Source organism: Hyla sarda, chromosome 2, assembly GCF_029499605.1.
Source record: "Hyla sarda isolate aHylSar1 chromosome 2, aHylSar1.hap1, whole genome shotgun sequence".
NCBI classification, from domain to species: domain Eukaryota; kingdom Metazoa; phylum Chordata; class Amphibia; order Anura; family Hylidae; genus Hyla; species Hyla sarda.
Window position 1 is genome coordinate 105642983 of NC_079190.1, and position 23410 is coordinate 105666392.

The 23410-nt window shown below is 44.6% G+C and overlaps 1 protein-coding gene across 2 annotated transcripts in view; it reads left to right on the forward strand.

Moving 5' to 3' along the window:
- The window catches only part of PPP1R1A (protein phosphatase 1 regulatory inhibitor subunit 1A), a 213428-nt gene extending 194340 nt beyond the window's left edge, over window positions 1–19088 (forward strand). For both annotated transcript variants that reach the window (XM_056562772.1, XM_056562771.1), the window contains one exon: window positions 18346–19088. The gene's annotated coding sequence lies outside the window, so the exon portion shown is untranslated. The remainder of the gene's footprint in view (window positions 1–18345) is intronic.
- The last annotated feature ends 4322 nt before the right edge of the window (window positions 19089–23410 follow it).

The window sequence follows — 23410 nt, forward strand, 5'->3', positions numbered from 1 at the left end:
TTTTCTGTTCAGAGTCAGTAAGCTGTTACAGAGCTACCCTTTCTTTCATCTGAGGGGTGGATACAATGATATGCTGCTGAACAATGCTCAGTGAGCTAAATACATCAGTAGCTGTACAAACCTCTCTGTCAGTTTAATACAATGGCCCACACTTCCTATGCCTGCTGCACAAGAATTTTGGCACCACATGAACCAAAATTGTGGCACGCTAAATGCACAACTCATTTACTATGATGTTTTACACTTGACACGTTCTGTTTTCTCACATCAAAAGTAGTGTGGCTAAGGACTGTCAGTGCTTAAAGGGGTACTCCGCCCCTAGACATCTTATCCCCTATCCAAAGGATAGGGGATAAGATGTCTGATTGCAATGGTCCTGCTGCTGGGGACCCCCGCAATCTCGGCTGGGGCACCCCAGACATCCGGTGCACGGAGCGAACGTGCCAGATGACACGTTCGCTCCGTGCCAGATGACTGGCGATGTGGGGCGGAGGCCACGCCCCGCTCGTGATGTCATGGCCATTCCCCCTCAATGCAAGTCTATGGGAGGGGCTGTCACGCCATGATGTCACGAGCCGGGCGCGGCCGTGACATCACGAGCCTCCGTTGCTGCACCCGACGCTCTAAATGAATGCCAGCGGTGGGACCCCTGCGATCAGACATCTTATCACCTATTCTTTGGATAGGGATAAGATGACTAGGGACGGAGTACCCTTTTAAAGTGGTAGTCTGGAGGAATAAAAATATTTTCAAATAAACTGGTGCCAGAAAGTTATATAGATTTAAAATTATTTTTATTTAAAAATCATAATCCTGGGGGGGGCGTGGCTTGACATGTTAGGGATGACACGCGCACCTTACGAGCTCCGTCCAGTGCCGGTATTTAGGAGGCATTTTTGGCATATTATGGGAGGCAGATCCAGGGGAAAAGCTCAAAAACTTTAGCAATGATAGCACGGTGCCGCAGCGGCGATCCCCAGGGTCCCCAGTTGTGGAATCGTGGCGATCTGACATCTTATCCCCTATCCTTTGGATAGGGGATAAGATGTCTAGGGGCGGAGTACCCCTTTAACATCCAATGCTGCTGCAGTCCCTCAGGATCACATCGTGGCTACCCCTCAATCCCCTCTACCAGAGTCTGCAGATCCAGCTGCCATTAACTCTTCACTCTCTGATGCAATTAAGGAGGCCCCTATTGCCTCACCACAGATTCTACATGTTAACCATATTGACTCCCTGTCTCATGCCACTACCACAGGACCTCATGATTTAAAGCTACAATCTACTAAATTTTCACCTAACACGGTCTCTCCTGATCCTCCAGCTTAGGATGTCACTTACTGGGCCACTATCATGGACACTACAGACCCCACTCTGATGGGAAACCTTATGAGTCTTCTTCTGACAGTGACGTACCTGACGTACAGTGGCGTAAGCGCCCCCCCCCCCCCGCCAAAAAAAAGCTTTCTAAAACACCCTTAAAGCTATCTTCACGTACTGACAAGGGCTCTGGCTACTCCTCCTCAGATGACGCTTTAACTGAGGCTAGAAGCTCTCCTCACCAAATGCGTAAGTCTGGGAAGTCGCCCCAGGCTTCCTTTACTTTATCTCAGCCTCAGTCACTACCACATTCTAATCTCCCTATCCCTGAAATGGCAGTCAATACCCTCAGGGGCCACTCAAACTACAAGCCTTGTTGGCCCTCTTACCGACCAAAACTGACTTGCTTACCTTAGCCTCTGATCTAAAAATTGTCACGATTCGGCTGGCTGGAGGTGGATCCTCTGTGCCAGAGAGGGATTGACGTGGACCGTGTCGGTGGACCGGTTCTAAGTTGCTACTGGTATTCACCAGAGCCCGCCGCAAAGCGGGATGGTCTTGCAGCGGCGGTAGCAACCAGGTCGTATCTACCGGCAACGGCTCAACCTCTCTGACTGCTGAGATAAGCGCGGTACAAGGGAGTAGACAAGAGCAAGGTCAGACGTAACAGAAGGTCAGGGCAGGCAGCAAGGATCGTAGTCAGGGGCAACGGCAGGAGGTCTGGAACACAGGCTAGGAACACAAAAGGAAACGCTTTCACTGGCACAATGGCAACAAGATCCGGCGAGGGAGTGCAGGGGAAGTGAGGTAAAAGTAGGGAAGTGCACAGGTGAAGGTACTGATGAAAACCTGATGTGCCAATCAGTGGTGCACCGGCTCTTTAAATTGCAAAGACCCGGCGCGCGCGCGCCCTAAGGAGCGGGGCCGCGCGTGCCGGGACAGCACAGACGGGGAACGGGTCAGGTACGGGAGCCGAGATGCGCATCGCGAGCGGGCGCGTCCCGCATCGCAAATCTCATCCCGGCTGGGAGCAATATCGCAGCGCACCTGGTCGGCAGGTCTGACCGGGGCGCTGTGAATAATAGAACGCTGCGAGCGCTCCGGGGAGGAGCGGGGACCCGGAGCGCTCGGCGTAACAGTACCCCCCCCCCCCCCTTGGGTCTCCCCCTCTTCTTGGAACCTGAGAACCTGAGGATAAGACTTTTGTCCAGGATGTTGTCCTCAGGTTCCCAAGATCTCTCCTCTGGGCCGCAATTCTCCCAATCAACCAAAAAGAATCTTTTACCTCTGACCGTCTTGGATACTAGAATCTCCTTCACCGAAAAGTCGTCAGATGACCCGGATACTGGAGTGGGAGAAACAACTTTGGGAGAGAAGCGGTTAAGGATGAGTGGTTTAAGGAGAGAGACATGGAAGGCATTGGAGAGAAGGAGGAAGAAGGAGTTTGTAAGAGACAGGGTTGATCTGGCACTTGACTTTGAAAGGACCAAGATAACGTGGTCCCAGTTTATAACTGGGGACACGAAAGCGGACATACTTAGTGGAGAGCCATACCTTGTCTCCGGGAGCAAAAATGGGGGGAATTCTTCTTTTCTTATCAGCAAATTTTTTCATCCGGGATGAAGCCTGTAAAAGAGAATTTTGGGTTTCCTTCCATATGGTGGAGAGGTCTCGAGTCACTTCATCAACAGCGGGCAAACCAGAGGGCATGGGAGTGGGGAGGGGGGGGGGAAGAGGGTGACGGCCGTACACCACGAAGAATGGGGATTTAGCAGAGGATTCGGAGACTCTGAAATTATACGAGAATTCGGCCCGTGGTAGAAGATCTGCCCAGTCATCCTGGCGGGAGGAAACAAAATGTCTGATTAATTCTTTCAAACTTGCCCATTGGATTGGGGATGATAAGAAGAAGAGAAGTTTAATTTGATCTTGAGCTGATTACAGAGGGCCCTCCAGAATTTAGACACAAATTGAACGCCTCTATCCGAGACGATATGCGTGGGCAACCCGTGAAGGCGAAAAATGTGTATAAAAAATTGCTTCGCCAACTGAGGCGCCGAAGGAAGGCCTGGAAGAGGGATAAAATGTGCCATCTTGGAGAATCGATCAACGACCACCCAAACAACAGTGTTGCCATGGGATAAAGGCAAGTCAGTAATAAAGCCATACCAATCTGTGACCAAGGTTGTTCAGGAACAGGCAGAGGATGAAGGAGACCAGCAGGCTTCTGGCGAGGGGTCTTATCCCGGGCACAGACAGTACAAGCCCGCACGAAATCAACAACATCAGTCTTCAGAGTAGGCCACCAATAAAAACGAGAGATGAGTTGGATGGATTTTTTTATGCCAGCATGGCCTGCGAGGTGGGAGGAGTGTCCCCACTTGAGAATCCTGAGGCGCTGGCGTGGAGAAACGAAGGTCTTCCCTGGAGGAGTTTGTCTGATGGAAGCTGGAGAAGTGGAGATCAGACAGTCCGGAGGAATGATATGTTGCGGGGAGGCTTCCACTTCAGAGGCATCTGAAGAACGAGAGAGGGCATCGGCCCTAATGTTCTTGTCAGCAGGGCGAAAACTAATTTCAAAGTTAAAACGGGCAAAGAACAACGACCACCTAGCCTGGCGAGGGTTCAGCCGTTGGGCAGACTGGAGATAAGAGAGATTCTTGTGGTCAGTGTATATAATAACTGGATATTTGGATCCCTCCAGCATGTGCCTCCATTCCTTAAGCGACAATTTTATGGCCACTAGTTCTCGATCACCAATGGAGTAGTTTTTCTCCGCCGGAGAGAAGGTCCTAGAAAAAAAAACCACAAGTAACAGCATGCCCGGAAGAATTGTTTTGTAGAAGAACTGCTCCAGCTCCCACCGAGGAGGCGTCTACCTCCAATAAGAAGGGTTTAGATGGGTCAGGTCTGGAGAGTACGGGAGCAGAAGAAAAGGCAATCTTGAGATGATTGAATGCGTCCTCCGCTTGAGGAGGCCAGGACTTAGGATTGGCGTTTTTCTTGGTTAGAGCCACGATAGGAGCCACAATAGTAGAAAAGTGTGGAATAAATTGTCTGTAATAATTGGCGAACCCCAAAAAACGTTGGATAGCACGGAGTCCGGAGGGGCGTGGCCAATCCAATACGGCAGATAGTTTATCTGGGTCCATTTGTAGTCCCTGGCCAGAGACTAAGTATCCTAGGAAAGGAAGAGACTGACATTCAAAGAGACATTTTTACATTTTGGCATATAATTGATTGTCCCAAAGTCTCTGTAGAACCATGCGGACATGCTGGCGGTGTTCTTCTAGGTTAGCAGAAAAAATCAGAATATCGTCTAGGTAAACCACAACACAGGTATATAGAAGATCACGAAAAATTTCATTTACAAAGTCTTGGAAGACGGCAGGGGCGTTGCAAAGGCCAAAGGGCATAACCAGATAGTCAAAGTGTCCATCTCTGGTGTTAAATACAGTCTTCCATTCGTCCCCTCCCTGATGCGGATGAGATTATAAGCACCTCTTAAGTCCAGCTTGGTAAAGATATGGGCGCCTCGTAGGCGGTCAAAGAGTTCCGAGATAAGAGGTAGGGGGTAGCGGTTTTTTACAGTGATTTTATTAAGTCTGCGGTAATCAATGCAAGGGCGTAGGGAGCCGTCTTTTTTGGAAACAAAAAAAAATCCAGCTCAGGCAGGGGAGGAGGACTTGCGGATAAACCCCTTTTTTAAGTTCTCTTGGATGTACTCCGACATGGCTTGAGTTTCTGGAGCAGACAGGGGATAGATTCTGCCCCGGGGTGGAGTAGTACCCGGGAGGAGGTCAATAGGACAGTCATAAGGCCTGTGAGGAGGCAAAGTCTCTGCTTGTTTTTTGCAAAAAACATCAGCAAAATCCAGATAGGCCTTGGGAAGACCAGCTACCGGGGGAACCACAGGGTCTTGACTGAGAGTACAGGGAGCCGGTTTAATACAGTCCTTGTGGCAGGAAGTACCCCAGTTTTTGATTTCCCCTGTGGTCCAATCAAGGGTTGGGGAATGGCGTTGAAGCCACGGTAATCCAAGAAGAATTTCTGAAGTGCAGTTAGAGAGGACCAAAAATTCAATTTTTTCGTGATGGGGTCCGATGCACATTAAGAGAGTCCAATCTTTCGTTATTAACAGAGTTGATGTAGAGGGGTCTGGCGAGACTGGTCACCGGGATGTTGAACCTGTTGATGAGAGAGGCCAAAATAAAATTTCCTGCAGATCCGTAATCCAAGAAGGCCATAGCTGAGAAGGAGAAGGTAGAAGAAGAAATCCGCACATGCACAGTAAGACGTGGAGAAGCAGAGTTCACATCAAGAGCTGTCTCGTGCGGCCAGCACATCTTTAATGTTACTGCATAGGCCTTTTTTAAAGGTCGCGCAGAGGGCCTAGTTATTCCAGGACAATTCGGAGGCGAGAGTACGGAATTGGATGGCGTACTCGCCAACAGAAGAATTACCCTGGACCAGGTTCAGTAGGGCAGTCTCGGCAGAAGAGGCTCGGGCAGGTTCCTCAAAGACACTTTGAATCTCCGTGAAGAAGGAGTGTAGAGGCAGTGACAGGATCATTGCGGTCCCAGAGCAGTGTGGCCCATGACAGGGCTTTCCCAGACAGAAGGCTGATTACGAAAGCCACCTTAGACCTTTCAGTTGGAAACTGGTCCGACATCATCTCCAATTGCAGGGAACATTGCGACAAAAAACCACGGCAAAACTTAGAGTCCCCATCAAATTTATACGGCAAAGATAATCGGAGGCTGGATGCGGCCACTCGCTGCGGAGGAGGTGCAGGAGCTGGCGGAGGAGATGATTGCTGAAGCTGTGGTAGTAGCTGCTGTAGCATCACGGTCAGTTGAGACAGCTGGTGGCCTTGTTGCGCTATCTGTTGCGACTGCTGGGCGACCACCGTGGAAAGGTCGGCGACATCTGGCAGCGGGACCTCAGCGGGATCCATGGCCGGATCTACTGTCACGATTTGGCTGGCTGGAGGTGGATCCTCTGTGCCAGAGAGGGATTGACGTGGACCGTGTCGGTGGACCGGTTCTAAGTTGCTACTGGTATTCACCAGAGCCCGCCGCAAAGCGGGATGGTCTTGCAGCGACGGTAGCAACCAGGTCGTATCCACCGGCAACGGCTCAACCTCTCTGACTGCTGAGATAAGCGCGGTACAAGGGAGTAGACAAGAGCAAGGTCGGACGTAGCAGAAGGTCAGGGCCGGCAGCAAGGATCGTAGTCAGGGGCAACAGCAGGAGGTCTGGAACACAGGCTAGGAACACACAAGGAAACGCTTTCACTGCCACAATGGCAACAAGATCCGGCGAGGGAGTGCAGGGGAAGTGAGGTATAAGTAGGGAGTGCACAGGTGAAGATACTGATTAGGCCTGCTGCGACAATCAGTAGCGCAGTGGCCCTTTAAATCGCAGAGACCCGGCGCACGCGCGCCCTAAGGAGCGGGGCCGCACGCGCCGGGACAGCACAGACGGGGAACGGGTCTGGTACGGGAGCCGAGATGCGCATCGCGAGCGGGCGCGTCTCGCATCGCGAAACGCATCCCGGCTGGGAGCAATATCGCAGCGCACCCGGTCTGCAGGTCTGACCGGGGCGCTGTGAATAAGAGAACGCTGCGAGCGCTCCGGGGAGGAGCGGGGACCCGGAGCGCTCGGCGTAACAAAAATGGCTTGGAGACAAGATTTGAAACCTGTGAATACTAAACTTTCTCAATTACGAAACCGTGTGACACAATTGGAGGATTTCTATACCTCCGTATCCACATAAATACAGGAACTACAGGTTGCAACTAAAAACATCTCACTTCAACAGGCTGCCGACATTGATCATTTAGATGACTTAGACAACCGCAACAAGAGAAATAATATTAGGATACTGAATCTGTACTTCCCCAGGGCCTCTCTAGTACCCTACAAAGACTGTTCAACAAGATCTTGCACAAACCACCAGATCATCCAATTGAACTAGAGAGGGCACACCGAGCACTCAGAGCGAAACATCCAGACCCTAATAGAGTGAGGGACGTAATATGCCGGTACTTCTAAAAGAGGTGCCTTGTGACCGGGAGCTCCCATTTAACGGCGGTACCAGTGGTGAGTGGTGTTATATATTGACCTTTAATCACAGCGTCTGACATTACTCTTGCCAAGCTTAATGTCAAGGGCTTTAATACCCCGGAAAAACTTGCCCAGACGCTTTACTCCATGCATAAGCAAAAAGTACACATATTAGCCCTCCAGGAAACCCACTTTAAAGAAGGACATGTTCCCCAATTGTCCAATAGATACTCCACCTCGTTGCTACACAGTGTTAATCCTGAGTCTAAGACAAAGGGTGTCTCTCTCGCTTTTCATCGGTCCCTACAATGCTAGATACATTTTCGCTAATTGTGAGATCTCTGGCCAGAATATTATGGTGTCAAACATATATGCCCCTAATAGAGACCAAATTCCGTTCCTCATCCGAACACTAAACTCTTTGAGCTTCTTTGCTACGGGTCCCATTTGGCTTTGTGGAGACTTGAACTTGCCTATGTTCCCCCAGCCCCCACGTCCTCAGGACACTCAGCTCTCTCTCATCGCCAATTGTGTGCCTTGAGTGTCAAACTTCACTCAATGCAGCTGAGTGATGTCTGGTAAGCGCTGCACCCTCAAGACCGCGATTATACTTTCTACTCCCATCCTTGACAGGTCTATAGCCGCATCAACTACATTTTTTTATCCCCATCATCTTACCCTCCAAAGGGGTGATGACACTCTCCGACCATGCTCCAGTGCTGTGCATCCTCAAGCTCCCCTCCTCCTCTAGGCCTCATTCAACCTGGAAATTAAATGATTCTCTCCTCTTGGACGAGTTATGTGTTCAGGCAGGAAGTTGACAATATCTCACTTTCACCAGGACCATGCCTCTGACACATCCTCCACTATGGTCAAATGGGAGGTTCTGAAATGAGTCTTGAGAGGGGTCCTGGTGAAATATGGGAAAGATTGAAGAGGGAGGTGTCGGTGACATTGTCCTCTTTACTACAGCAACTACACTCTCTGGAAACTATCCATAAACAGTCCCAACAGGATACGGTTTATCAAGAGCTCATACACGTTCGTAATGATCTCCTAGCCCACATGAAAAACACATACCGATACTATAAGCAATTGACAGGCCGAGTCTTCTATGAGTGGGGAAATAAGTCTGGAATACTATTGGTGGCCGCGTTAAGAGCTAAGAGATCTTCCCTGTTTCAGCTTTAAAAACGGCCTCGGGAAATCCTCACTTACTCCTGACATGTTGGATCCCTTTCGCAATCACTACTCTTGTCTATACTCCCTGCCGAAACCCCAAGGTGTCACATCCTCTCCTGGCGCTACTCCCTCCCTTGAACAATACATTTCTTCTACAGCTCTGCCCATGCTTTTTCCTGAAACTGTCCAGGCGATGGAGGGTCAGTTCACCTCCGAGGAACTTAACCCCTTAACGACCATGGATGTAAATGTACATCCTGGCTTGGCGGTAATTCGCACACCAGGATGTACATTTAGGTCCTGTGTATGACCGCGAGCAATGGAGTGGTGCTTGCGTCATACACGGCAGGTTCTGGCTGCTATCAGCAGCCGGGGACCCGCCGGTAATGGCCGCCATCCACGATCGGGCGGATATCTGCCATTAACCCCTCAGATGCAGTGATCAGTACAGATCACGGCATCTGCGGCAATGCGCATGTTAAAATAGATGATCGATTGCAGCGCTGCTGCTGCGATCCGATCATCTGTAATGGCGGATGGAGATTGAGCAGACCAGAGCAGAAGAACACCGATAATACTGATCAGTGAAATGTCCTATGCATAGCACTGAAGAGTATTAGCAATTAGTGTTGCTCGCGAATATTCGCAATGCAAATTTTATTCGCGAATATTGCATATTACGAATATTCTTTTTTTTTTTTACAGTACACATCACAGGGATCCCTCTGTGCTTCCAGCTTGTGTGGGGTAAAGAAGGCTCTAATACTACTATGTGAGACTGGCGTACTATGCGAAAATTTCCATATGCAAATTTTCGCATGTGCAAATTTGTGTAAATGCAAATTTTCACAAATGCAAATTTTCGCATATGCAAATTTTCGCATATGCGAAAATAAGACGCGAATATTATGAATATGCGAATGTAGCGAATATATGACGAATATGCGTCCATATATTCTTGAAATATCGCGAATTTGAATATGGCCTATGACATTCAACACTAATCAAATTATTGCTATAGATAGTACCCTATGGGGACATAAAAAGTGCAAACAAAAAAATTTGAAAAATTTAAAAATTAAAAATGTGTAAAAATGAAAATTTTTATGAACATTTTACCCCCAAAAAGCTTAATTATTTAAAAAAAAATAACATATTTGGTATTGCCGCATGCATAAATGCCCGTACTATCAAAATATAATGTTAATGATCCCGTACGGGGAACGGTGTAAACGTAAAAATATAAAAAGTCCAAAAATGCTGCAATTCCCAAAAAAATTTATAAAACATTTTCTAAAAGTTTTATCTATGCAAATGTGGTATCGATAAAAAGTACAGTTGACGGCACAAAAAATGAGCCCTCATACTGCCCATTTTAGATAACTGATTTTGTACAAAAAGTTTTAGATTTTTTTTAAGCAGTACAAAAATATAAAAGTATCTAACCATGGGAATTATTTTAATCATATTGACCCACAGAATAAAGAACACATGTCATTTCTTCCGTAAAGTGTACAGTGTGAAAACAAAACCCTCCAAAATGTGCAAAATTGTGGTTTTCATAAAAATTTCTTCCCTAAAATTTTTTTTATTTTTTTTTGCCGTACATTTTATGGTAAAATGAGAGGTTTCATTACTAAGTACAATTGGTTACACAAAAAACAAGCCTTTACATGGGTCTGTAGATGGAAATATAAATTGCAATTAATAAAATTAATATTGCAATCTCCTCTATGCCGGTCGGCAAAAGTCCGGGTCCTGACGGCTACACTGCTAAATTCTTTAGGTCCCTTGGACCGGAATTGTCTCCTACTTTGCTTGGAGTATTTAATGATATCACAGACACATCCCTCCCTGACCCATCCTTCTTGAAAGCCTATATTACTGTTATTCCGAAAGAAGGCAAAGACCCTCTCCTCTGTCCCAGTTATCGCCCCATCTCCCTCATCAATACTGATACAAAGATCTTTTTGCCAAATTAATAGCTAACCGGCTTTCAGCGCATATGGAGTCCCTATTCCATCCGGACCAAGTAGGCTTTGTTAAAGGGGTTGTGCGCTGCCCTGCCTTTCGGAGCTCCGCTCGCAGCGTCCGGAAGTTCATTACTCCGAACGCTGAGTGCAGGCTTCCGTGTTCGCGGCTGCTGGGCGTGACGTCACGCCTGCCCCCTCATGACGTCACGCCCGTCCCTCTACCAAAGTCTATGGGAATGGGGCGTGACAGCGGTCGCACCCCCTTCCCATAGACTTTTGTTGAGGGGGCGTGCTTGATGTCATGAGGGGCCGGGCGTGACGTCACGCCCAGCGGCCGCGAACACGGAAGCCTGCACTCAGCGTTCGGAGTAATGAACTTCCGGACGCTGCGAGCGGGGCTCCGAAAGGTAGGGCAGCGCACAACCCCTTTAAGGGCAGAGAAGCGAGAGATAATAAGCTTTGTGTTTTCTCCATGATTCATCATGCCCGTAAGAGCAAGACCCCGCTATTTCTCCTCTATTTGGATGCAGAGAAAGCTTTTGACCGGGTGAACTGGGAATTCTTACGTGCCACGCTCCATCAGATCGACCTGGGTACACAAATGTTATAATGTAACTCTATTCCGGTCCTCAGGCACAAACTAGATAATGGCCGACTTTCTCCGCCCTTTGACATTTGTGATGGCACGCAACAGGGATGTCCTTTATCCCCACTTCTTTATGTACTTTGTATGGAACACCTCCTTATAGCAATTTGTCAAAACCCCAACATTTCTGGAATAAATATCCTCCCGTGCCATTACAAATGTTCCGCATTTGCTGATGACCTGCTCCTCTCTATCCTCCCCCCTCACCACATTACCCTCCCTGATATCCACTATACGTCACTTTTCTAATTATAGCAATTATAAACTGAATCCCACCAAATGTGAGGCCCTTAATATTATCCTGACCCCTCAAATGGTTCGGCATTTGAAAACAATTTACCCCTTTAAATGGCAGTTGGTCTCCCTAAAGTATTTAGGTATTCAGGTCCCCGTGAACCTTAAGGACTCATACAGACTACATTTTTCACCTCTTTTGAGTACCTTGCATTCTGACTTGTCCAGATGGGAGCACAGAGACTTCTCCTGGCTGGGTAGAATTAACATACTAAAGATGAATATTCTCCCACGCCTTTTGTATCTATTCTCCTGCATTCCACTTCACATGCCTTGGTCTTTCTTTAACAAGCTCTCTGTGCTGCAGTCTGGATTTGTCTGGGTTCATGGTCATTCCAGGATAACGCGTCTGATAGTACTGATTAGATGCAAAGTAGTGGGAGGCTTGGCGCTTCCTGATTTTTTGTCAGACTACTCAGCTGCAGTGCTTAATCGTGTTTTAGACTGTTTTCATCGTAGTAAAGCCAAACAATGGGTCTCCCTTAAGGGCCACCTGGCTAATCTTGAACCTAAATCGATATTTTGGCTCCCTAGTCTTATTACATATCGTACAGCTGTGGCAACCCTGCCCCTGATCCTACACTCTATTGTAGGGACTCATTTTACCTACCTATCTCGCCTATCACTTTTCTGGATGGTTCTCTTACCCCTCTCTTCTGTAACTTGTCCTTCCCTCCGGCGTTCACTTCTCGTGTCTTTCTCTCCTTCTCTTGGGAGGAAGGAACTACCTTCTCTTCTCTCTTAACAAACTCAGATCTTAAGTCGTTGTCGGACCTAGTGTCCCATGACTCTCTTTCTTCCACACATGTTTTCCAATACACCCAACTGTGTCATTTTTTATATCTCCTCTAAGTATGCACTACGCTTCCACCGTCCTCTTACTAAATTTGAATCTCTCTGCTTGTCTGCTTCACCGACCTCCATCACCATCAGTAGTCTTTATTCTCTAATTTTGGATTCATCTACAACAGAGCCCTTGCCGTTCCAATGTAGCTGGGAAAAGAAACTAGGCCATACACTGTCTGTAGGAAATTGGAAGCAGGCTTTCTCTCAATGCCATCTACTCTCCACCTCTTGTAAGGCGCAGGAGACCAATTATAAGATCCAGTCAAGGTGGTATAGAGTCCCTGCTCTTCTCTCTAAAATTTACCCTGGAGCCTCTGATTGTTGCTGGAGATGTGGGGATGTGGGGGGCACCATGCTACACGTATGGTTATCCTGTCCCTCTTTCAGGTCTTACTGGATGCAAGTACTAGCAGTTATCTACCGTATCACTACAGTGTGGCTTCAAAAGACCCCTAAAATCTTGCTGCCCTCTATTTTACCTCTTGACCTGCCCAGGGGGATGAAAAGGTTGATCTCATTCTTTTATTAGCTCCAGGAGATGGAAATCCCCGACTCCGCCGACGTTGTCCTCCTGATTTCAAGAGATCTCACAATTGAGTCGAATAGAAGAACTCTTAGCCGACAGGCAGAGAAGTACTTTGCTGTTTGGAAACCCTGGTCAGATTTCCTCTCCTCGAGGGCCAATGTACAACTATATTTAGCTAATTGAAATGGCTTACGTGACTCTTCTGGCCCTTAATCCCCTGACCCACCCCCTCCACCTCAATATTTGTTGATAATCTAGCCTCCTTTTACCGCATGTTACATTTTGTATTTTATATATGTTAGTATTTATTATTTTGCAGGATACTATGGATATGTGTCACAAATCCATTTAGTTTTTGACCGCTTTTATTTCCAGCTTGGAAAGATTTCTTTTGTGTGCTACACATGGTGGATTGTATCGTGTTTAGCACTGTTGGTTTTGATATATGTTTTTGTGTTTCTTTTTTGAAAACAATAAAACTTTCAAATATAAAAAAAAGAAAAAAAAATTGTAATCCTTCCAGTACTTATATGCTCTATGCACCATAAGTTGTGTAGTTCTTTCCACTCTGACCACAGTGCTCTCTGCTGACACCTCTGTCCATGTCAGAAACTGTCCAGAGTAGGAGAGAATTCTTGTTTTGGACAATTCCTGACATGGAAAGAGGTGTCTGCAAAGAGAACTCTGGTCCGACTGGAAAGAACTAAACAACTTTCCCCATGGCATACATTGTCTGAGTTGTACTGGAAGGATTAACATTTTTATCTGTTTAACTTTTTGGCACCGGTTGATTGAAAATAAATATTTTTTGGTGTAAAAACAAAATTGATTTACACAAACAATAGTAAATACCCCCCTCCCCCACAGAGGATTACCTAAGCTGGATACAATTGTATACACTTCTCGGAAGAGAGTAGTACTAGCTACACACAAGGTTTTTACACATACAGGGGGGTATTCATCAAGAGTGGTGTAGGTAAAAGTCTTTTTACCCCATTAATTCATGTGGTGTGTACCTGCACCACATTTATTACAACGCACAGGGCATGTGATGAATCTGGTGGTGATCACATTTCTCTCCAGCACACCACTTTGTATGATGCTTCCTCTGCGACTTTTTATGCAACCTTTAACCTGTGCGAAAAAATGTGCGACCTTTTGATAATGCTGACCACAGTCAGTTTTGTTAGCCAAGTCAGGGCTGGTGTAGATTTGTGCCTCAGTTAGCGCAGTTGCAACTAAAGATGCGACAAATTATAAAAGTCGAAACACACCTAAACAAGACTTTTGGTTGGAGGGTTATTAATTACCAGTTGCTCTAAACCACCGTAGGTGGTCACTAATCCCTAAATTTACCAACCAACATAAAATGTGAATTAATTTATCTTTATTGGTGAAAATTATAACACACTAGATTAAAATACTGTGGGGGGTATGTATGAAGGATTTTACCCTGTTTTTTTTACTGTGATTTGTCTCAAATTTCCTTTTATGTCCCTTTTTGCGACAAACAATTGCGCCAAATGGTTTAGAACAAAATCACTGATTTCACTTTATTAGTCGAGATTTCATTTACAATCATTCTTTGGTCTGGAATTCATTAATTGCGACTTTTCAATTTGGCGCAAGTTTAGGCGCAAATACCTTCATTTATGCGCAAATCTACACCATGAATAAAGTGAATAAAATGAGAAAATAGCTACAACAATAGAATGTCCCAAAGTCAGATTTACTGCCTGTAATTCTGGGGTCTGCGCCTTTTGTAGGGCTACATTTGTGCCAAAATTACAAACTTGCGTACGACAATTAATAATTTTGGCGCAAATTTGACACAAAAAACATACATAAAATCACACATTGCTACACCATTATTGATACATGTCCCCCTGTGTGTGTTCAGTCCCTATGGATTGGAGCTGTGAAGTTTATGGTAGCCAATCATTTTGGTGCAACTGATGGTTATCACTCTATATAAATGAAGGCATCTCTGCAGTACATGCTATTCATGGGCGATTTGCACACAGTAATTAAATCACTGACACAGTGCCCCCCTCAATGTTTCGCCATGGCTGTGGCTTTGTCAAGAGGCTAATGGGCAATGTATAAAAGTTGCACATAGTAAATTCCTGACCACTGCATGATATTGACTGAAATCACAACTTGATTTGTTATTTTTAGGCATGGGGGCAATAATGACTCCGACACCAAGTTAAGGATAAGGGTAGCTTTACTGAGGATAGACAGATGGTAAAGTCTATACAGTTCAGCCAGGGCCCACAAAGGGGACCAGTGACTCAGGGGCTTAAGGGCTTGCTGGGACTTGTAGTAGGAGTGGACAATTTAATGCAGGCCACGCTGACTTGACAGTTTCTGACAGGGATTGACTTGACTGACAACTGACAAAGCTATGACTGTAGCTTACTTGCAATTGACTGTGGCTGCAGACTTGACTTGAGGCCTCCAATTACGCCTCCAATGACTCTGGACACAGACACTAGGACTTGACTTTACTGGACCTCAGCTTAGCAGAAAGAGCAAAAAGAGAGCGAGCTAGCTCCTCCCAGGGCTTATATAGGGGAGACTAGCAGGGAGCCCATAGTTCACCCCTGGGATCACCTGGTCACTGGTGACATTTCTTAACCCCTTAAGGACGCAGGACGTAAATGTACGTCCTGGTGAGGTGGTACTTAACGCACCAGGACGTACATTTACGTCCTAAGCATAACCGCGGGCATCGGAGCGATGCCCGTGTCATGCGCGGCTGATCCCGGCTGCTGATCGCAGCCAGGGACCCGCCGGCAATGGCCGACGCGTCCGCCATTAACCCCTCAGGTTCCGGGATCAATACAGATCCCGGCATCTGCGGGAGTTCGCGATTAAAATGAACGATCGGATCGCCCGCAGCGCTGCTGCGGGGATCCGATCATTCATAACGCCGCACGGAGGTCCCCTCACCTTCCTCCGTGCGGCTCCCGGCGTCTCCTGCTCTGGTCTGTGATCGAGCAGACCAGAGCAGGAGATGACCGATAATACTGATCTGTTCTATGTCCTATACATAGAACAGATCAGTATTAGCAATCATGATATTGCTATGAATAGTCCCCTATGGGGACTATTCAAGTGTAAAAAAAAATGTAAAAAAATGTAAAAGTAAAAGTAAAAAAAAAGTGAAAAATCCCCTCCCCCAATAAAAAAGTAAAACGTCCGTTTTTTCCTATTTTACCCCCAAAAAGCGTAAAAAACATTTTTTATAGACATATTTGGTATTGCCGCGTGCGTAAATGTCCGAACTATTAAAATAAAATGTTAATGATCCCGTATGGTGAACGGCGTGAACAAAAAAAAATTTAAAAAGTCCAAAATTCCTACTTTTTTAATACATTTTATTAAAAAAAAAATTATAAAAAATGTATTAAAAGTTTTTTATATACAAATGTGGTATCAAAAAAAAGTACAGATCATGGCGCATAAAATGAGCCCCCATACCGCCGCTTATACTGAAAAATAAAAAAGTTATAGGTCATCAAAATAAAGGGATTATAAACGTACTAATTTGGTTAAAAAGTTTGTGATTTTTTTTAAGCGCAACAATAATATAAAAGTATATAATAATGGGTATCATTTTAATCGTATTGACCCTCAGAATAAAGAACACATGTCATTTTTACCAGAAATTGTACGGTGTGAAAACAAAACCTTTCAAAATTAGCAAAATTGCATTTTTCGTTTTAATTTCCCCACAAAAATAGTGTTTTTTGGTTGCGCCATACATTTTATGATATAATGAGTGATGTCATTACAAAGGACAACTGGTCGCGCAAAAAACAAGCCCTCATACTAGTCTGTGGATGAAAATATAAAAGAGTTATGATTTTTAGAAGGCGAGGAGGAAAAAATGAAAACGTAAAAATTAAATTGTCTGAGTCCTTAAGGCCAAAATGGGCTGAGTCCTTAAGGGGTTAAAGCAACAACACATTATATATTATACATAGCAAAACATATATACAGGGGGAAAGGGACACTGAAGGGAGGCTGCCTGACAGGGCAGCAAGGGTACGGGGTAACACCTCCCGTACTGGGCCCCCACATCCCCCTTCCATGATGACATCACAGAGCTGGTGAATGTTAGAGACCTTGTTCTCCCCTCTATTTTCCATTTGAGGATGCCTCACAGATGCTCAATAGGGTTTAAGTCTTGAGACATGCCTGGCCAGTCCATCACCTTTACCCTCAGCTTCTTTAGCAGGGCAGTGGTCATCTTGGAGGTGTTTGGGGCGGTTATGTTGCAATTCTGCCCTGCAGCCCAATCTAGAAAGGGAGAGGATGATGCTCTGCTTCTGTATGTCACAGTACATGTTGGCATTCAGGGTTCCCTCAATGAACTGTAGCTCCCCAGTGCCCCAGACTATAATACTCCCAACACCATGCTTGACAGTAGGCTAGACACACTTGCCTTTGATATAGTACTCAGAGGGCAAATGTTATAGATTTAGATATAGATTTGTGAATAAGGCCCCTTTCACACTACCGTTATGCCCCACCAATAACGGCTGTCAAACTCTTTTTTTTATTTTTATTTTTTGGAGTTTGACGGCTGTCATTTTAATGGGTCATAACGGGCAATAACGGGTCTCGATGGACCCCATTATAGTCAATGGGGTCTGTCGGGTACCACTATTTTCAGAGAGAGAATAGCGGGAGAAAAAGACTGTGCCAACACTATTTTTTCTCCCTCTATTCCCGATCCTAAAATAACAGGCTTCACACTGCCGGTGACAAATGGCAAAGTGAATGTAGCCTTACTTCTAGTTAGGCTTCTCAGTGCTGTATTCCCTGGAAGAAGTCATGTCATTCTTAATGTTCTGACATGGTGCTCTCTGCTGCCCCCTCAGTCAATGCCGACAACTGTCCAGAGCACTACTGTTCTGAACAGTTTGTGACATGGTCAGTGGTGGCAGTATGGAGCACTGTGTTGGATTAGGGAATTGCATGACTTCATCTGGAACATACAGCAGCTAAAGGAAGAGTTTCTTTTTTGTTCGTTTTTTAAATAAAAAGTAATAAAAAAATCTGTGTAACTTCCTGGCATCTATATATTTTAAAATACCCCATTAAGATGTCATAAACCAAAAGATTTAGTATGTTAGCAAACATTGGGGGAGATTTATCAACCTGTCGAGAGGAAAAGTTGCTGAGTTGTCCATAGCAGCCAATCAGATCGCTTCTTTTATATGTGAAAAAAGGCCTCTGAAAAATGAAACAAGTTATCTGATTGGCTGCTATGGGCAACTAAGCAACTTTCACTCTCGATAGGCTTTGATAAATCTCCCCCATAGTGTTGTTTCTTGGGAAAAAGTAGATCTTTTTTTTTAATCCTAAACAACCCCTTTAAACAATGCAGTGCATACATAATGTCTCCATATAATGTCAAATAAAAAAATAAAATGTTTGCCATTTTATAATAAAAAATTTTTTTTTTCCTCTCTGAAGTTTGCCTGGAGCCAGGAATGGAACCCCTCATTGTGGGTGGAACAAGACACATAAAGGATCCAGAGCGCCTTTCTTTGGAAATGATATTTCTGTCACCTCTCTGCTGCTTGGGAGGCCTAATACTGCACTGTGTCTAGAGCAATAAATTGGAGGCCCCTCTAGAAGCAAAGAAACCCAGCACCCAGCATTGTGTCCAATAGATAACCTCTGTCTGTCGTAACCTGTCACCTCTTTTGGAAGTCTGAAGGGTGCTAGGCCAAGTACTTGACCAAGAATGAATCATTTGGAATAGGTACCATTATGTTGGTTAAGGATCTTCAGGAGTGTGCTCCATCAATATCTAAGACCTGAGGAAAGGCTCCTACCAGCAGGTATTGGGGACGCCAAAATCTGAGAATTTTACTTGCTAGGAGGCACCTTGGCCGTGACAGATCAGCTGTGATCTGTGTATTGTTTAAGGTGTCCAGTATGAGGATTGGCCAGAACTAGCTGGCAGGTAATATTGTCTGAAGAGGGAGTTCCACTTTAATGCTATTTAGTTATTGAATAGACCCCCACAATGTTATGAATACAGACAGTTCTCACCCATACACTCAACCCACCTCCCTGTTGGGGTTTTCTATATAATATACATTATCGGAGCACCGGCTTAGATTTTTCCTCTTTTTGTCATATTCCTTGTGTGATAAAGCAAATTTATTCATGTTAATATGTTAAAAAAAATAAAAATACCTTGAACTGGTTTTATATCATTGTCACCACGTTTTTATTTCCATGCATTGCAGCCTATTAATATTTGCACTTTAATCCAAGGATGCCTAATGGTCTGGACTCTGTACAGCATATTCTATAAGGGTGTATTCACACACACACACACACCGGATGCTGCAGATTTAAAGTTCTTCAGTTCCACTGTTGTGGATTTTATAAGGCAATGCACCATAAGGCCATGTTCACACAGCAGAAATTCTGTGTGGAATTCCACTCGGCATTCCGCTGCAGCAGAGTCCCATTGATTTCAATAAGATTCTGCTGCACTGAGCACACGGCAGAATTTCCGTGCCAGATGTTCCTGCCGCGGAAATTCTGATTCTACCTTCCGCAGAAAAAAAAGACATGACATGTCTATTCTTTCTGTGGATTTCACAAGGAAATGCATGGCAGTCTATGAGATGGGCGCATTTCCGAGAGGTCCTAGTTGCTGCCATGTTCTGCTGGTGCTCCACTGTCTGTGGAATGGTCACGCAGAAATTTTCCAAATGGACATTCCACCGTGTGAATATAGCCTACAACCCTAATGCCAATGGAGAATCTGCTTAACCATATGATCCCAAGAAAATTCCAAGGCACACAAAGGTTATCAATACTGTATAATAGGGCTTTGATATTCCTATGTCTAAGGCTAGGTTCACATAGCCGCTCTCTCTCGTCCTCTCGTCCTCCTATTCTCCTGTTATTACTACTAAACGAACCATAGGGATGCAAAGGGATGCCATTCGTCTGTTATTTAAAGGGTACCTCTCATCAAAAAAACGTTTGATATATTATAGATTAATGTATGCAGAATAACTTCACAAAAATATGTTATAAAAAATATGCTTCTTTCTATTTAATTTTCCACTTTGAAGAAATGACCACTAGGGGTCTCCCTACCAGTCCTGGCAGCAAGCATTTCAGACTCATGCCGGAGTCCTAAACACTCAGAGCTGCCAGCCTGCTTTGTTCACAAAGGAGAACACTCAGAGCTGCCAGCCTGCTTTGTTCACAGCCTTTTTGGCTGTGAACTAAGCAGGCTGGCAGCTCTGAGTGTTTAGGACTCCAGCATGAGTCAGAAATGCTTGCTGACAGGACTGATCGGGAAAAATACAATAGAAAGAAGCACATTTTTCATTAACATGCTATTGGAAAGTTATTCAACATTCATTAATCTAAAATATATCAAAAGTTTATTTGATGAGAGCTACCCTTTAAAAAAAAAACACAAGTGGCATCCTTTTGCATCAGTTTTTGTCTGTCTATGTCCTTTATTGTCCGTTTGTGTCCATTTTTTTTTAGTCTGACCACTTCCTGGTTGCACACACCTGTCCTGAGCATGCTCAGAAGTTATAATGAATCAAAAACCGATTGGAAAAAACGGATGCAAACGGATGACATTAAAAGCTCATCGTTTCTTATAGACTTCAATGTTACATTTATTGTATTCTTTTCCATTTTTTTTCTTATGAGGAAAAAAAATACTGCATGCGCCGTCTTTTTTTCCTGTCAAAAAACAAACAAACAAAATGGAAACCAAACGGGTGCAAACAGATGACAAAGGGTGGTAAAACAATCCCGTTGACATCAGCAGGATCCTTTTACATCCCAAAGGCTTTGGGGGACATGTATCATTATTTGTGTATGGTAGAAGCAGTTTACCCATTTTGCCTAATTCTAAATTATGCGCAGAAACGCTAAATTAATCAAGCGCAATGAGTTTCATAAATTGCGGCAAATATAGTAATGTCCTCAATCCACTCTGAAAAATGAAATAGTTGATTTAGAGCATCTTGCTACGTACAGTCCAAGATGGCTTATATTTGTGTTAAAAATATGGTAATTGCGCAAGATTTCTGCGGGTAAATGAAATGTACGCAGTTAATAAATTTGTGCGTACTAAATATGTCAAGGTACACTGAAACATACACATCTGGAGGAAATGCTCCACCAGAATGTATTTAAAAAAAAAAAGGCGCAAAAAAACAGTTTGCGCAACATTTTTTGCAAAATTTTTCAAACAAAACAGGGGTAAAATCTTTGATACATGTCCCTTTGACTTTACTAATGGACATGACTTAACTGAGCAAGACGTCGATATGAACGAGCTCCAAGCCTGGCTTTGTATGATGTATTAAATATTTCTGCCATTACTTTATAAGAATAGAGAGCGCCATAGAATTTTTCATTATTAAGCACCAAGTGCCCTCTAGTGTTGTCAGCTATGTATTACATGTAGAAAAAATTTGAACAGAATAATTTGAGAGTAGGGAATATGATTGAATTATTTTTACATTTACATTTTTACATACTTTTCCTTTTTCTTTCTCATGTTTCTTAGTAGATACATTTTAGTGGTAAGGTTTCCAAACTATTGGAATAAGAGAAGGTTCCTGGGTTATCAAAATTCTGTAACACGGCGGGAAGCATGGCTTTAGGGCAAGAGTCATGGCGCACTAGCAATTCAGCATTGAGGAGTGTTGGTCTACTAGTGCATGACCTGAGGGTAAAGCAGTGCATTTCTGCTGCACCAAGCTGTAACAATATGATGACTTAGATATATTCAGCTGAAAACTAGTCCTTAGAGCCATGTATCCTAGCCAGTGTGCCTGCAGTTGTTGCAAAACTACAACTCCCAGCATGCCCAGACAGCCGAAGGCTGTCTGGGCATGCTGGGAGTTGTAGTTTTGCAACAGCTGGAGGCACGCTGGTTGGAAAACACTGCTTGTTAAAGGTTTAGTTCCCGACTGATGTCCTACTAATCTGACATTGGGACTATCTTTGCTGAAATGGCAAGTATTCTAGATAATAAATACCAAGAGCTTTTTTGAGTGATGCATTTTATTTTAGTATCTCCATAAAGATAAACAATATTATGATGCGTCTTCTGCTAAAAGGGCACAGCCATCTGTGTGACCCTGTATGCCAGCATTAATCTGTTTGGGACTTTTGTCTCACCATATGGCCATCCCTGTAAGCACCATATTATCCCCTAGGGAATAGACATCCGTATACGTCCATAATACAGACTGCAATGTAACATTCCATGATTCTTGTCACACAGACAGGGCCAGCTCTGCCTATAGGCAAAATAGGCAGCCGTCTAGAGCGCCCTCTTGATGGGGGCGCCGCTCTGCCTACTGCAGTAAAAGTATCCAACATCTGAAGCACCTGCCCATCCAAAACACCTGCTCATCAAGCAAAACCCTGCTACGCTACCTTCACCCCACTCGTACTATAATAATCAGCATTTTTCTGCCTACTGGAGGAGCGCAGACAGGGGTGATCACTAAAGTCAGATCCGTCCAACATCCTGACATCATGTGCGCTTCCATACATCAGGAGGAGCCAATGGGCGAGATCAAGGGGCAGCAAAATTAGCTTTCACCTATGGTGGCAAAAATTCTTGCACCAGGCCGGCACACAGAGGTACATTACGTGCGGTCTAATTACACAACTTTGATGTATTATGACTAAGGATGAAACGATGGCCTGAAATAGAAGGAATAATACAAAATACTTCGCATAGTCCTGTGGTGGGCACCACACACCACCAAGCTTCACATCCTACTATTACGGTCTAATAAAGGTCTTGCTGTAGAAAAGAGGTAATAAAACGCTTGCAATAATTCCCTCATCACTTATTAAAAGCAGCTGGGCATTGTTATAATGACATCATGTTCCTGAAGAAATCAATAAAATTCTTAGCGTGATTGTGCCGATACTGCACAGGATGTAAACTTGATGGTTCAGCATAATTCACACTGTCCAACTACAAAGAACTCCAGAAAGTTAATATTGGGAGCATAAAAAGAACTAAACACTATCAAGAGATAATACATTGGAGGATTGCAGCCTCTCTATTTGTGGATATTATGTCATAATTCTCATGCATATACTCCAGCTTAAGGATACGTTCACATGAGCAGATTTACTTGCAAACTCACAGTATTTTTCACGCTGTGAGTTTGAAAGGGGGCAGGCATTCCGCATTCGATTTTCGGCAGGGGATTTTCGCTGTTAAAAATCTGTTGTAGTCCCTATTGACTTTAATAAGGTCTGCAGCAAAGATTCTGCTGCCGAACATTTGCCTCGGAGAGCCCGCCCCCTTTCAAACTTGCAGCGGGAAACATGCTGTGAGATTGAAAGAAAATCTGCTCGTGTGAAAGAGCCCTCAAGCTGTATTAACCTGAATGCTTATTGGATTGAAGCATGTTAGGAGATGCGTATTTGTGTAATGAAGGAGGGCAGGACCTAAGGAAATGAACATCCTATCATCAAGGGGTGCAGAATCTGAACTGATGAGATGAGA